At 38.8% G+C, this 16,126-nt stretch overlaps 1 protein-coding gene across 1 annotated transcript in view; it reads right to left on the bottom strand.

Annotated features, from left to right (window-relative positions):
- Nucleotides 1–16,126, bottom strand: part of HIBCH (3-hydroxyisobutyryl-CoA hydrolase) — a 114,106-nt gene that overhangs the window by 96,753 nt on the left and 1,227 nt on the right. The gene's annotated exons all lie outside the window — the stretch shown is intronic.

Genomic DNA, 16,126 nt, shown 5'->3' with positions numbered 1-16,126 from the left:
TTGAATTTGAAGATTTTTTTTTAACTAAAAATATAAGCTTAGTATTCTCTCGTTTGAGGATCAGATGAAATAACGCTTGATAATAGGACACTGATGTAGTTTAATCCTAACCTTACCACAGCAGAACTTCTTTTACATTAGGATTGGTATATTTCAAGTTTTTTTGAAAAGTTATTGATCCCCTACTCCTCTTCAATAGCAGGCAAAAATCTGTCCCATTAAGAGGTGATAGATAACGTCTTCACCAACAAAACTGAAAGTTAACTGTTACCAACGAAAGCCTAATTCTATTCAGAACGTAGCTTACTCAAAATACTCAAAGTATTACTCAAAGTATACTCAAAATTACTCAAGATTTACCTTATACATTACGATCCACTGTTGATTCAGAAGAATGTTCTTCTGTATCCCAATACACCCAGATGTCCAGCAGCAAACATTTCATCACCGCTAAAGCATTGGCACATTTGTCAGAAAAAAGGAATTCAGTGAAGCATTTCAGAGGGAGGGGAGTTAAAAGAGTTAATCCTAGCAAATTAACATTTAAGAAGATACTGTCAAGACTTTGGTCAAAAGTTACTTTTCTAACTTAGATCAAATGTATGTACTGAATGCCCACTGAACAAAAGACAAACAGGCATCCCAGAAGGAACTTCTGACCTGCAATTCAGTTTTTAAACAGCTCTGGGACATCAATATTTTATATCACCATCTGACATTGCCATCATTCAGTGTGCACAAAAAGTCTCATTCAGTGTGCACAAAAAAATGAATGGATCCCTCAACGCAGTACGGTTTATTGGAAAGAGCATGGGCTTTCCTGTTAAACAGCCCAAGATTATATAATCTTCCCTGTTCCCTTAGCTTCATGTGCATATAGCCTGTGTCTCACAAGGCCTCATGCTTAGAAAGGCTCTGCATTTGGTTTAATGTTCTATTTTTAACAAGTTTTTAACAAGGTGCACCACATTTTCATTTTCCTACAGGCAGATCCTAGAAATTAATGTAGTTGGTCCTGTCTTGTCCCTAGCATGCTGACTTTAGTGACCTTGGGCAAATTATGTAACCCAAGATGTTTTTCAAAAGTGTTTATACCATTTTGGATTAAGTACTCTTTCTAGGGGCACTTCGGTAGCTCAGTCTGTTGAGCATCCCACTCTTGATTTTGGCTCAGGTCATGATCCCAGAGTCATGCGATCAAACCCCGCATCGGGCTCAGTGGTGAGCATGGAGCCTGCTTAAGATTCTCTCTCTCTCTCTCTCTCTCTCTCTCTCTCCCCCTTCCTCCCCCTCCCCCACTTGCACTCTCTCTCTCTAAAAATAAATCTTAAAAAAAAAAAAGAATTCTGGTTGCAGAAAACCCACAGAATAGGAAAAAAACTTTGCAAATGTAGTATTTGATAAAGATTTTGTACCTAGAACATGTAAAGAACTATTACAACTTAATTTTAAAAAGACACAGATCCTTCTATTTAAAAATGAGCAAGGGATCTGAATAGACAGCTCTCCAAAGAAGATCTACAAATGATAAATAATCTTATGAAAAGATACTCAACATAATTAGCCATCAAGAAAGTACAAATCAAAACCACAATGAGATACGACTTGGTACTAAGATGGTTATAATCAAAAAGACCAACAGTAATAAGTGTTGATGAAGATACAGAGAAATAATAATCTTCATATACTGATGGTGGGAATGTAAAATTATATGGCCATTTTGAAAAAATTTGAGAATCCCTCAATTGGTTAAATATAGACAACCATAAGACCTAGTAATTCCACTCCTATGTATATACCCCAAAGAAATGAAAGTATAGTCCACACAAATGTTTATAACTACTCATAATAACCAAAAAGTAGAAACAAGTATGTATCAACTGATGGGTTAAAAAAAGTGACATATTCATATAATGAAATATTATTTGGCTATGAAAAAAATGAAGTACTGCTACATGCTACAACATAGATGAACCTTGAAAACACTATGTTAAGTGAAAGAAACCAAGTGTGAAAGACCAAATATTGTGTGATTTAATTAACATGAGTGTCCAGAATAAGCAAATGTACAGAGCCAAAAGTAGACTAGGGTTCAGGAAGGGTGACAGCTAAGAGGTATTGGGTTTCTTTGGAGTAATAAAAATACTTTAAAATGTATTGTGGTGGGGGCGCCTGGGTGGCGCAGTCGGTTAAGCGTCCGACTTCAGCCAGGTCACGATCTCGCGGTCCCTGAGTTCGAGCCCTGCGTCAGGCTCTGGGCTGATGGCTCGGAGCCTGGAGCCTGTTTCCGATTCTGTGTCTCCCTCTCTCTCTGCCCCTCCCCCGTTCATGCTCTGTCTCTCTCTGTCCCAAAAATAAAATAAAAAACGTTGAAAAAAAAAATTAAAATGTATTGTGGTGATGGGTGAACTATACTAAAAGTCATTAAATTGTATACTTTAAATGGGTGAACTGATTGGTACATGAATTATATCTTAATTTTAAGAGAATTCTGGTTGCTCCACATCCTCATCAACATTTTATGCTTTCAGTCTTTATTTTTACCCTACTGATGTGTGGGTAGTGTTATCTCATTGTGGTTTCAATTTGCATTTCCCTGGTGTCTAATAATAATTGAGCACTTTTTTTCTTTGCCTCTCTTCTTTTGTAAAGTGGCTGTTCAAGTCTCTTGCCTATTTTAAACGAAGTTATCTTTTTCTTACTGCTTGATACAATCATTCTGTGTTGCTGTTACAATTTGCCCCCAAGTTTAGCAGCTTAAAATAACAAATATTTATTATCTCTCTCAGATTCTGAGGTTTAGGAATCAGAGAGAGGCTGAGAGGTAGTTCTGGCTCAGAGTCTCTCCTGAGGTTGCAGTCACAGTGTTTGCTAGGACTACAGTCATTTGAATGCTCATTTGGGGCAGGAGGACCCCCTTCCAAACTCACTTATGGGCTCATTGTCAAGCTTCAGTTCCTTGCTACATAGGCCTTTCCACGGAGCTGCTCACAGCATAGCAGCTCCATTTCTCCAGAGTAAGTGAGCCAAGACAGAGAAACACCAAAACAGAAGCCAGAGTATCTTTTATAATCTAATCTTGAAAGTGAAGTACTATCACTGTGGCCTTATTCTATTGGTCACACATACCACACCTGGAGGCGAGGATCACTGAGGGCTGTGTGGAGGCTGGCTACCACTTGTGAATTATTTTTTTTCTTTTCTCATTACCAGTCAGTCATCAAGGCACACCAATTATTTCTTTGAAGCATCTCTCAGATTTGCCCTATCCTCTTGCCCTGTCCCATGGCAACCATTTCAGCACCCACATATAACTCATTCCAAATCTAACTTCCCTCTTCACCCGCAATCATCACACCCTTCAATGCACTCTGCATTTCATTGACAACAAATTCTCCCAAGATACTATTCAACTTTGGCTTATTATTCAGCTGCTAAATAATCTCGCAATTGTCTATAGCTATGTTGCCCAATACTAGACACGTGTGGCTATTGAGCATTTGAAATGTGGCTTGTGCAAGTGAGGAAATGAATTTGTCTTTAATTTAAATTTAACAACTGAAGCAGTGTAAAATTTTTTAATATTGATTACATGTTAAAACGGTAATATTTTAGATATATTGGGTTAGGGAAAATATATGATTATTTTCAGTTGTTTCTTTTTATTTTTTTAGTGTGACATAGAAAGTTTTAAATTACATACGTGGCATTATTATTGAACAGCAGTGGTCTGTAAAGTCGAGTTCAAACTGACTGACTTTTGAGGTGACAGAAATAGGGCTCTACCTTACCTACCCAAACTTATTTCCCATGTACCTGCCCTCATTCCTGTCACACATCTCTCCTGGATGCCCCTGAGTACCTAATGTTCATGTCCTGCCTCTGTTCCTTGGTTCAGGTGATTTCTTATGTCAGGAAAGCTGTTCTTCTTTCATCCTCTTCTAAAATTTTTCCATCCTGAGGGCCTGTATTGAGTCTCATTTTCCTGCAACAGTCTCTTATTCTAACCTGTACCAGATTCTTTTCTCCTGCATTTGAATTATACTTCTCATCAGCATCCTAGTTCATCACTCATTTCTTGCTTCATTGTTTGCTGAATGCTAATCTTCTCTCTTGAATTATACATTCCTTGAGGATAGAAACTATATCTTACATGTTGTCTGAATTTTTCGAAAACCTAGTGCTGGGAACATGATAAACAGGCATGCAGATTTGATATACTAATTAACTAATTAGGAAAGATTTTGCATACAAATAACTGTGTGAATCTTAATCAGTGTAAACCTGGCATTGGTATGGAAAATAAGTTGTAAAAATTATTTGTCAAAACACAAATGCTCCTTGAATTAAGTACCCACATGTGAAAGATTATCCAGGAGCCAACACCAGGCAGGGAAGTGACTCCCTAGTGCTCTTCCCTGTTAGAAAGTGATTGGTAATCAATGAAAGGCTCTGAAAAGCTTGCCAAAAGACCACCACTGTTGGGTTGAGGTCCCTCAGCACACCTAGCCCCACCCCCTACCCCTAAGCTCCACCACCAAACAAGGATCTCTTCAGTGCCAGAAGTGAGCTGCTTACACTAGCTGTCCCAATAACCCACTTCTGGAAAAGCCTCAGCGGTTGTGCCTTTTCTTCACTCTAACCAGCCTGAGGCTGTGCTACCTGGTCAGTTCTACCCTGCTCCCTTGCCCATGAGTTGGGTAGTAAGTCTTAAGGCTCAACCCTCCACTCCCTTCGATCAGTCTTCTTGAAAGAGTGCTGAAACCCACTCATTTCACCTTCTTTTCATACCTGAATTTCCCCAAATTTTGCAAAGTGGCCTTTTGTGGGAATAGTGTTTTGAGCCAATCTTTTTGTTTGTGTGCGTGTGTGTGTTTTTGTTGCTGTTGTTTTTGTTTTGTTTTCTTTTGTTTTATGCCAAGCTCCAGGGAAAAAGCCTGACCTAGAATTATCTCATTGGTCCCAACCTAAAGCTGTAAGTGTAGTGGTCTCAGTGTACCCCTTTAGCCACGCACCAACCACAGGATGCATACAACACAGACTACCTGCACAGAGTCCCAGGTGTCTTCCCAAACAAAAGGAATTGGGTCATACAGTGGAGGCCAAAAAGTAAGACATTGCTCAATTATTACCAACAAGCAGTGCGGAAAACAGACCTTGATCCAATGACAATGTTAATCTCAACTTATTGGTCCCAAAAAGGACGTGATCCTTTCTTATATATAACTAGGTGAGCAGTATGGGATACTGTTGAACCTGTGACCCAACAGCTCTTCTTTTAAGGCATTTATCGTTTTCTCCTTTGTACTACAGTCATGGATGAGTAACCTTATAGACCCCGGAGTTCTGGGGAAGCCCAAAGTCCAGTAATGAAATCTGATCCCTTCCTTTTCCTCTTGCTCAGCGCCCAGTGCAAGTTAAATAAGCCCTTCTGTAAGGCTAATATTCAGTAAATAACATCAGTATGGCTACATGGTTGTTAAGACATCGAAATGCTTCCAAACCAATTAATAAGTACCCACTGTCCATGTCAGCTAATCTGGTCAATCTGGCCCCAAGGACCCCAGGTGGGCACTACTGATGAGACCAACCTGGTACCTGCCAACCAGCAGGCCACAGCTGTCTACACTAGACCACAATGCCATGTGCTCATAGTAGGCCAAGCCCTTTTATGGAAGATAACACTTCTGGCAATAGTGCTGTGTACCTGAAGGCATGTGCCTGGTGCCTGTCAGGCTGCTGCCTTGGTCGAGACTGCCTGCTGCGGGCTAACCCCAACGTTGCCCTCACAGCACCGCAGTATACCACAGCTGTTCAATATTTTGAATATCACCCTTGCCCTTTTGTATGTTTGTGCTAATCACTGTGTGCAAACCAACGAACAGGACCCGACTACGTGCATAGTAGTGCAGTTATTGAAGGGATCACATATGCCAAAACTGGATCCAAAAAATCTCAAGTAGCACCACATCTGGGTGCCTTTTCTTCTCTCTCCCTCTTTTCTTGGCCACATGCAATCTCGTGCATACTTGTGAGATGTCTGCTTCTCTCCTGGTGCTTTGTCTAGTCAATTTGAAGGCCTATTATAATCCAGGTACTATGTGAGGTGTTGGGCCCTGCAGCCTTGGAGGTTAAAGGGTGCTATGGAAGCACCTAGTAAGGCCACCTGTCATAAACCAGAAATCAGAGAAGGCTTCTCAGAAGAAGTGACTGTTTTAGACAGAGGGAAACTCGGCACAGATAGAGCAAAGCATACAACTGCAGATTCTGATGGTGGCACTAGAGAGGTAGGGTGGGATCAGATCACAAAGAGCCCGTGAAGCCACCTTTAAAGCGTATGTAAGCAGAAATACGACATTATCAGATTTTAGTTCCGTCAGTATCACTTTGAAGTACGGCCAGTGGGTCAGAGAGAACACGTCTGGCTCCCCACACTCCTCCCCATATCTTTTCTGCGCTTTCATACTTGCTTGACTTGCAAGAAGTTTTGATTTGCCCTGGCTTGTCTGATCCCAACTGTACTTCATGACATCATCCCACAATTTGGCTTTTAAATAGTTATTTATTTACATACTCTTTTTGCTTTTGCCATGTTTGCTAACTCGCCAATCTGTTTCTCATTATCTGAACTCAGCAGAGCAATCTGATTAGCTCATGAATGTGAGACCTTGGATTAAGGGGCATTTGGGGTTTCATCATCTATTTGGATACTGGGGATGTCCATGGCTTCCAAGATTAAGTGGGTTTGGCAGGGAAGGGTGACTTATTTCCCAGATCATCAACCAGTATCCATGCCCAGAGTTATGATTCAAATAGCAACTGATAAAAATAGGAGCATTAATAAAATAGAAAATTTTAAAAACAAAAATGGTTTCTGTTAGAAAAAAATGTGCACAGAAACATTCTAGAAGAATATCTACCCCAAATGTTAACAACAGGTAGGTGGTGGTGAAAGTATGGGTAACTCAGTACTTCTCTATAGTTATTTATATTTTCTATTGTTTCTCATGAGAAAAGTTGTTTTATTAACAAAACACAAAAGTGGTTTTAAGGAAATGACAAATACTGCACAAAATCTACCATATTTTTTTCTTTATAAGTAATTCTGAAAATAGTTTTTGGACAAATTTTCTGTTTACTAGATGCACTGGATTCTAGGGAGTTGCTACCAGGTAGTGATGTACCACATCAAAGAAGATTGAAAGGTTTATGTTTTTTCCATAAAATAGTTTCTCCAAATAAAATTCTTAGAAAAGCTTTAATACAGCTGGTCCAAAGGTAGTGAGTTATCTCAATTGATTGTTCACAGTCAGTTACAGATCTCTTTGTTCTACTCTTCCCCTTTTTCACTATTGCACTTCACTAAAAAAAAAAGGAAAAGAAAAAGAAAAGCTGTAGTGCATTTCTTGACTTTGATGTATTGCATGTCAAATTATATCTCTAATAATTAAAAACACACGCATAACACATACACATCATAAGATGTAATGCTAACATTGTAAAGACTTCAAAAAAACATAAGCCTTGATACACAGTAACAGTACAGAATCTATTTGTATATTTCTAATAATTGGCATATTTCTAATATGCAATGTCATTTAAAAATATGTGTATTATATAGGCACAATCTTGAGGACCTCAGTTTAGCAATGCATATTTAAAATGACTATTAAAACATCTCCAAATGAGTAAATGAGTAAACTGATCTGTCCTACCAAGTTCAGTAAGTTACATTACAAATTCTATGACATTAGCAAGTGCCACAGGGAACTGTGTAATCAGGAAGATCTTTTGTAATAATTATGGCTTTTAAGCTCTTCCGGGTTTCCCTAGAACTGTTTGTATGTATGTACACATAGCAATAATAGTTACAAAAATGTAAGTAGATTAACAATTGTCTTAAAGTATGCATATACCTTTACTAGGTGCTTTTAATATTTGGTATCTCTTTTAGGGAGGAGAAATAAAATCAAATGAATGTTGAAATGGTATGTTTTTCTACTCATATGAGAAAGGTTTTCGAATCCTTTTCAGAGTCACTTTTACGTTGTGCTTGGTTGGTGAGACTTTCTATGCTCTTACTACTATATTCACTTTTCCTGAGAGCTAAGGAAAGAAAATTATAATTATTGGTATTCCATGCAACTACAATGCTCAAAAACCCTCCTTTAAGACTCTTGCCTCCAAATCCAAATTAAAAAACCAAGATAACTCATCCCATGATATGAGTGGTAAAATCAATTGAAATTTGTGTAATTTCTGCCTATATTTAGGAGCAAAAGAATAACTTAGAGCAAAAAGATAGTGGAAGGCAAGACAGCAATGTTTGGGATGTGTTTTTAAGATTCACAGTGGATAAAGTAGGAAGTAATTTTCAGCTGATGAAAGGTTTATGGTAAATGGTAACACCAAAGATTTTTTTCAAGTTTTAATTTGTGACTTCAACAGCAACAACTTAGAGATAGCTGCTGCTGTATGCTGACCTCTTCCTAGGTTCTGGAGTGTATTAAGGATGGGACCTCCACCCTGACAGAGAACATAAGACTATGTAAGAAGATGGAGAGCAGGAGGCCAGAAATGGTGTGGAGAAGTGAATGGTGACTGGAAATTCACTGCTTTTCCTCATCCTGTCAAGCAATGCCCTGCACCTTTCACTTAATTCATTGGTCCTCACAGAAGCATCTGTTGAATTGCATTTACTATTATTTCCAACATAAAATGTAACTGTATTTGTCAGGTAATATATTTAACTTTTCTTGTGGAAAAAGAGGGGGGAAATGTGTATGAAGAAAGACACTGAAATAAGCACCAAAAAAGGAGACAAGTGTATGTTCTTTCTAATTTTCCAAGGTTTTCTTTCCATTTATAACATTTCTTTTGTGGAAACCTGAGATTAGTCACAATAAGCAAATATTCCAGTGTCAGTACATTCTATAAAAACACTTACAATAATCATTTAGGGTCAGATTTAATATTTGTGAAGGCATTTTTTTTTCAACGTTTATTTATTTTTGGGACAGAGAGAGACAGAGCATGAACGGGGGAAGGGCAGAGAGAGAGGGAGACACAGAATCGGAAACAGGCTCCAGGCTCCGAGCCATCAGCCCAGAGCCTGACGCGGGGCTCGAACTCAGGGACCACGAGATCGTGACCTGGCTGAAGTCGGACGCTTAACCGACTGCGCCACCCAGGCGCCCCTGTGAAGGCATTTTAAAAGCTAGCATTATTTTTAAGTTGTAAGGTATTAGGAGTAATAATACAGCCTATGTGCCCAAATGTGTCTCCAAAGGCACTTAAATACCAGAAAAAGAAGTTAGTTAACAAATTAAAAACCCAGTATAATCAGCATGTGAGAGATCTATTTGTCTCCTCTTGCCTTTCTAGTCTCTTGTTGCCTTAAGTTTTTACGAGAATGATTTGGTAACATGATGTGTAATGGAGATAATATGGGTGCAGTTTAGGAAAAGAACTTGATTTTGTATGTTAGATATTTTAAAGTAGCCTTTTAAAGTTCTTACTGAATAGCTAAGAAATTAAGAGATATTTGATGTTCTATTCCCTATGAAATGAATGTCATAATCATACTTGTCATGCAATATCCAAAAGATAGATTACGAAAGTGTTAACAATTCGTAAAAATTGTTAAAAATTTGTAAAGCTACGCCAACTTATTCCAAAGCAAAACACACCAAAGGAATAAGCAATCAGGATATAAATATTCTGAGATTACAAAGTATGCAATAAAATGATTTTACAAACTAAAGAGTATCAGGGAGGATCCAACAATAAATTGATTTTAGGGTCTTCTCTGGATAGCTAATGTAAACAAGAAAATATTCAGGAAAGTTTAAGAATTGGAGGAAATGACTCAATTGATAATATGCTCCAGCGGATAACCTTTGTACTAAACCACAAGAACACTCTACACTAATCAGCAGGGGCTGGGCTGGGCAGTTTAGTAAGGAATGTTCAAATGAAGACAGGGGAAGGCGATCCAGTGTCCCTCCCCCAAACTTTTTGCTCTCAGATTCCAGCGTTTAACTTAATTTAATCCAGTGTTAATTAAGACAGAGTGGAGATCAGACCCTAAGGGTCCATATAATTCAAGGTTTTGACATTTACTATATTTTACCTCTAGGAACATGGAAAAGTAAGTGAAAAAGTATATAATTCCCATTTTATGAAAATTAACATATATACATTGTGTGTGTGTGTGTGTGTGTGTGTGTAGTGTGATAGAACAAAGATAAATATATAAACCCAATAAAATTTTGTTAGAAGCCTATAAGCCCAGGAATTGGAAAACACCTATAAATATACCTACATTACTTGTTCTAAAAAAATCTATCCTTTGCTTTTGATACCTTAGCTACTTGTAGCCCTCAATATTATATCTGATTCCCCCTAGATTATATAGTTCAGTAAATTTTCACTGTAACTTAAGAACAACTGAAAAAGTTGTAATATACTATCACAAATGCTAATGATTTCTCTCTCAAATCTTTATTTATTTATTTTTATTTTTTTTTTAACGTTTATTTATTTTTGAGACAGAGAGAGACAGAGCATGAATGGGGGAGGGTCAGAGAGAGGGAAACACAGAATCTGAAACAGGCTCCAGGCTCCGAGTTGTCAGCACAGAGCCCGACGTGGGGCTCGAACTCATGGACCACGAGATCATGACCTGAGCCGAAGTCAGCCGCCCAACCGACTGAGCCACCCAGGCGCCCCACCCTCAAATCTTTAAAAGAAATCACAGCTCTGCTGTGTTTTCACCAGAGTTGTTCAATCTTTTCTAAGACAAGTATAAATGATTCGTACTAGTTAATGATTTAAAAGGAATCCATAAGATTGTGCAATATGGTGCTAGGAAACTCTTACAATTAATTCAAATCTAGTCCTTGTGTGGATAACCTACATTTTCCTTATTTGTTAACCACCTAATATACTATGGTTGCGTCATCTTTCCATACACTTGACAGAAGATATACAGGTGGCAAATGCTGCAAAAATCATTAAAATCCAGCCAACTACAGTCAAAACCAATTTCACATGTCTAGCAGCTGATTTCAGGTTATGAGGTGTGGCAGGGGCAGGTGTGCAATGTTGATCTATGAGGGAACAACTGGAGACTTCAAGCGAGTTTAATATGACAGAGGAAAGGGTATGACTCAGTCTAGAAAGCTGAGAACTGCCTGCTGCCACTGCTACTAGTGACCCTGATTCTAGAGCCCTTGGCTAACGTGTCATTAAAAGTCATGTTGAGCCTCTGATTTCAGCTCAGGTCATGTTGAGTCAGTCAGTTGAGCTTCCGATTTCAGCTCAGGTCATGATCTCACAGTTTGTGGGTTCAAGCCCCACATTGGGCTCTGTGCTGACAGCTCAGAGCCTGGAGCCTGCTTTGGATTCTGTGTCTCCCTCACTCTCTGCCCCTCCCCCACTCACACTGTCTTTCTCTCTCTCTCTCCCTCTCTCTCTCTCAAAAATAAACCTTAAAAAAAATTAAATCATGTTTCAAAAAATATATAAATCATTTAATGATATGGCGAAATGCTCATATATGATGATTAAACAACAGCTCACAAAACAGTATGTTTAGTAACATTTGTAAAAATAATACAGAGAGAGAAGATGGAACATTATACTCTAAAATGCTAACAGTTACAGTATTTGCGGTGGGTTTTATTTCCTTCTTCATATTTTTTTCACATTTTTTGAGTTTCCACAAACTTTTCTTCATAATGTGTTAATTTTATAACAAGAAAAAAGTCAACAGTTTCATCTGAAAGCATTTATTTAGAATACTTAGACTATTTTTCAAAATATTTACAATATTTGAAAAAGCTAATTTGGGCACAGAGTTACTTTATTGAAATTAAAAGGCTATGCCATTGGCACAGTATAATCCAAAAGAAGATGAATGAAAGGAAATAGAGGACTCAGAAATATGGCCTAGTGCATAAAACAGCTTAATGTATGATACATTGATCATTACACATTAGTGGGATGTTTGCTCACTAACAATGTCAGGAAAGTTGGCTAGATATTTGAGGGAAAATGAACTTGGAGTAATAAAAATGCAACTAAAACTGTGATGTGAAATTAGGAAAGGTTTTTTTGTTTGTTTGTCGGTGTGTATTTGATGATAGACACAGTAATGAGATAGGCAACATCATTGACAGTGAGGAGTGTTTTGAAGGGCAATTGTCATATTGTAGTCATATTGTAGACTATGTAATTCTAGGCATCTAACCTAAAGAAATATAATAGACACTGGAAATTTATGAAGGATATATCTTCTAGACTTGGACTCTTTAAATCTGTGTTTTCAAACTGTGTTCCAAAGAGCTCTGGTGTTCTGTGAAGGTGGGGAGAGGGGCAGAGTATGCCTCAAACATAAGGAAGAAGGTTCCTTTAACTCTGCAGGTGGCTTTTATTTATATGTTATGTGCCTATAGATTACTTATTTTCTTAAAGATTCCACTGAAGGGGCGCCTGGGTGGCGCAGTCGGTTAAGCGTCCGACTTCAGCCAGGTCACAATCTCGCGGTCCGTGAGTTTGAGCCCCGCGTCGGGCTCTGGGCTGATGGCTCAGAGCCTGGAGCCTGTTTCCGATTCTGTGTCTCCCTCTCTCTCTGCCCCTCCCCCGTTCATGCTCTGTCTCTCTCTGTCCCAAAAATAAATAAACGTTGAAAAAAAATTAAAAAAAAAAAAGATTCCACTGAAAACATTAAGTTAGAACACCACTATACTGGACTCTTTGATTTCTTCAATAAAATGCAATGGAGTGTTATTTCTCAAAAACTATTGGAGAAGTAGAGAACAATAGTCAGAGTGTTACATTCCCAAACGCTGGACCCACGGTAATTTAAATTCCTGCTTCAGGAAACCTGAAATCATTCTATAATTACCTTGTAAATAGTCAACATCTCAGATATAAAATCTGAGAATATCCGGGCCTGTCACTTAAGAAATAAAAGATTGGAGTTCTATGATATTCACCAGTGTTAACATATCAGTCTGTCCTAACAAGAACCAACTTCCACTCAGATGTTTCAACAGAAGAGATTTTATTAACTGAGAACAAACTGAGGGTTGAAGGGGGGTGGGTGATGGGTATTGAGGAGGGCACCTTTTGGGATGAGCACTGGGTGTTGTATGGAAACCAATTTGACAATAAACTTCATATATTGAAAACAAAAAGAAGAGATTTTATTGAAGGGACTACTTATAGAAGTTTTGGGTTAGGTTTAGAGGAGGGCAAAGGTATATAACATGACATGGAGATGGTAGGAGATGTGGAGGTACCCAGGTTCTGACAACATAAGAAGCCACTGACCACTGCTAGGACTGAAGGGGCAAGGGGAGGAGATCAAAACCAGGAAAAGAGGTGAGAATAAATACCCCAACTTTTCTCCTTTTCCCCCCTCCAACCTATTGTCAGTATAACCCATTGGTAAATCCTACCTGGAATGACCCCAGAGAAAATAGTTTTTGAAAGTTCTGCCTTCAGAGGCACAGAGTTTAGCAGAGAAGGATGGAAAATGGATCTGGCAGAGGGCTGGTAGAAAGTAACTGGCAAACTTACAATAGTGAAATATTGGGAACCCTGATCCAATAATAGGGGAATGCTTAAGTAAATGATGGTATTAACCATTCTCTAATTAAGTAAATAATGGTACTCAAAAGACCGTTATGAATTCAAGGAGCATGGAAGAGACAGCAAACAACTCCATCTGGGAGAGTGAATTCAGGGGAAATTTTCTCAAAAATCTAAGTTAAAAGTGCTTTTTTGCTGCCTAAGCAAAGTTTCTTATATTTTTGCTTATTACAAAAGCAACACATATTCACTATAGGAAGCACACACATAACAGAAAACCAAATATCTACAATTTCACCTCTAGCCCAAGACCACTATCAATATCTCAGTGTGTTTACAGCTTTCCAGATCTTTTTCTATGCGTACATACACATGATTATGTCATATTTGAGATAACATAGATATGCTTTTCTTAATGTAATAAATCACGAATACTATCTCATGCAATAAATATCATTCTGCAACTTTTAAAAACATTTAAAACTTTTAAAATACTTGTTTCCTCATACCTGGTTGTGACTAATTTCTCTCCTCAGACATTTAGCATGCTTTCTTTTTTGGCTATTACCAAATGCACTAGGATGAACTTTCTTGAAGTCTACTCTTTGTACACATTACTGCCTTCATGCCAATTTCAGTCCACAGCCTGTTTTTCTACAGCCCTGAAGCTAATAGCTCTCATATTTTTAAAGGGTTTTGAAAACAAAAGCGCACACACAAAGAAGCAACAGAAACATATGTGGCCTGCAAAGCCTAAAGTATTTACTATCTGGGCTCTTACAGAAAACATTTGTCAATTCCTGTATTATGAATTCCCAGAAATGCAGTTTTTGAGGCAAAGGGTGTGAATATTTTTTGAGGCTTTTACTGGGTTCGGCCAAGTTGCCCTCTAGAAACACTGAAGTAACTTATATCCTTCTCAGTACTGAGCTTGGTGGTTGACAGAGAATCTGAAGCAGGCTCCATGCTGTCAGCACAGAGCCCAATGAGGGGCTCCAACTCACTAATGGTGAGATCATGACCGGAGCCGAAAACCAAAAGTCAGATGCTTAACCGACTGAGCCACCCAGGTGCCCTGCAAATTGCAAATTTTTTGATAGTTTTTACTTGTCTTTTACCTTTATGGGTCTTTTTGATGAAAGAAATTAAAAATTCTATAGTCAAGTCTGTCACTTTTCCTTTGTAATTTTGCCCTTTGCTCCAAGCTTACTTTCAGATTAAAAGCAATTCACTTATATTTTCTCCTTGCACTTTTAAGACTTCTAAAAATTTTAAATCTTTTAATCCTTCTCAAATTTAGAGTCTGAGGAAGATATTTAAAACACCAATAGGTAATAGAATGGGAGTCACATTGCTGGGTTCAAATACGGCCTCACTACATATTACATGTTTAAGTAAATGACCTAAACTCTTAGGTTCAGATTTCTTTTTAAGTGGAAATAACAACAACACCTACCCCAGGACTGATTTAAGAAAGAACAGCTATATAACACAAAAAGCACTTAGCATAGTGCCCTTAGCTATTATTATCATAGTAGCTAGAGAATCCCGCCTGCAAAAGAACTTGAGTTGTCCCACACTAGAGACCACAGAAGCAGGCTAGGAGCAGAAACATGAGTTCAGTCTGGGAGATGGAAAGTTGTAAGCTCTATTTCCTGGACTATGACAAGTTGAGTGTTGCCCTGTGCTCCTGTGTTGGTGGTTCCTCACAGCCCAGGGAACAGGGGACCAGGCGTTGACAACTCAGGAGGCAGTCTTGGGTGCTTTTGGAAACTACAGTTAAGAAAACCTGCCAGCTGGAACTTTAAAACAGAGCTTCTAAATTTCTAGCCATGGAGTGAGTTACAGGTATGTAGATATTGGTCTCCTTGGTCCTCCAGGTGGAAGGGCCCGGTTATGCCTGCAGAAGGAGCCTGTTTTGTTCACCCTGTTTGGGGCTGTATCATTTCCTAGCTGTGCCAAGAAGTGAAAGGAAAGGGCAGAAGGCCCAATGCATTCACAGACAACATTCAGTCGGTTGGGCCAGCTGCCAGGCCACCTTCTACTCAAAATTTCATGTTGCTTTTTAAAAATTTTGAATCCACCCCCAATTCAAAAATATTAAAAAAAAATTTTTATATGTTTATTTATCTTTGAGAGAGAGAGAGAGAGAGAGACAGAGACAGAGACAGAGAGAGACAGAGAGCGCATGAGCAGGAGAGGGGCAGAGAGAGACCGGGAGACATAGAATCCAAAGCAGGCTCCAGGCTCCCAGCTGTCAGCACAGAGCCGGGACACGGGGGCTTGAACCCACTAACTCAGAGATCATGGCCTGAGCGGAAGTCAGATGCTTAACTGACTGAGACACACAGGCGCCCCTCAAAACCATTTTTAAGGCATCCTGAAAACCACAGTTTAAAGGGTTTTTAGAGAGAGGGGTTCCCTACCTATGATGTTCTTCCTGTCAAGGTGGCCCTAGGCCCACACCTTATAAGGCAAAGGCCCGGGAGACACCGCTTTGGTTTGGAGAACCACCAGCACACTTGAC

The sequence above is a fragment of the Prionailurus viverrinus genome, chromosome C1, assembly GCF_022837055.1.
Source record: "Prionailurus viverrinus isolate Anna chromosome C1, UM_Priviv_1.0, whole genome shotgun sequence".
Lineage (NCBI taxonomy): Eukaryota > Metazoa > Chordata > Mammalia > Carnivora > Felidae > Prionailurus > Prionailurus viverrinus.
This window is presented reverse-complemented; position numbering and strand designations above follow the sequence as displayed.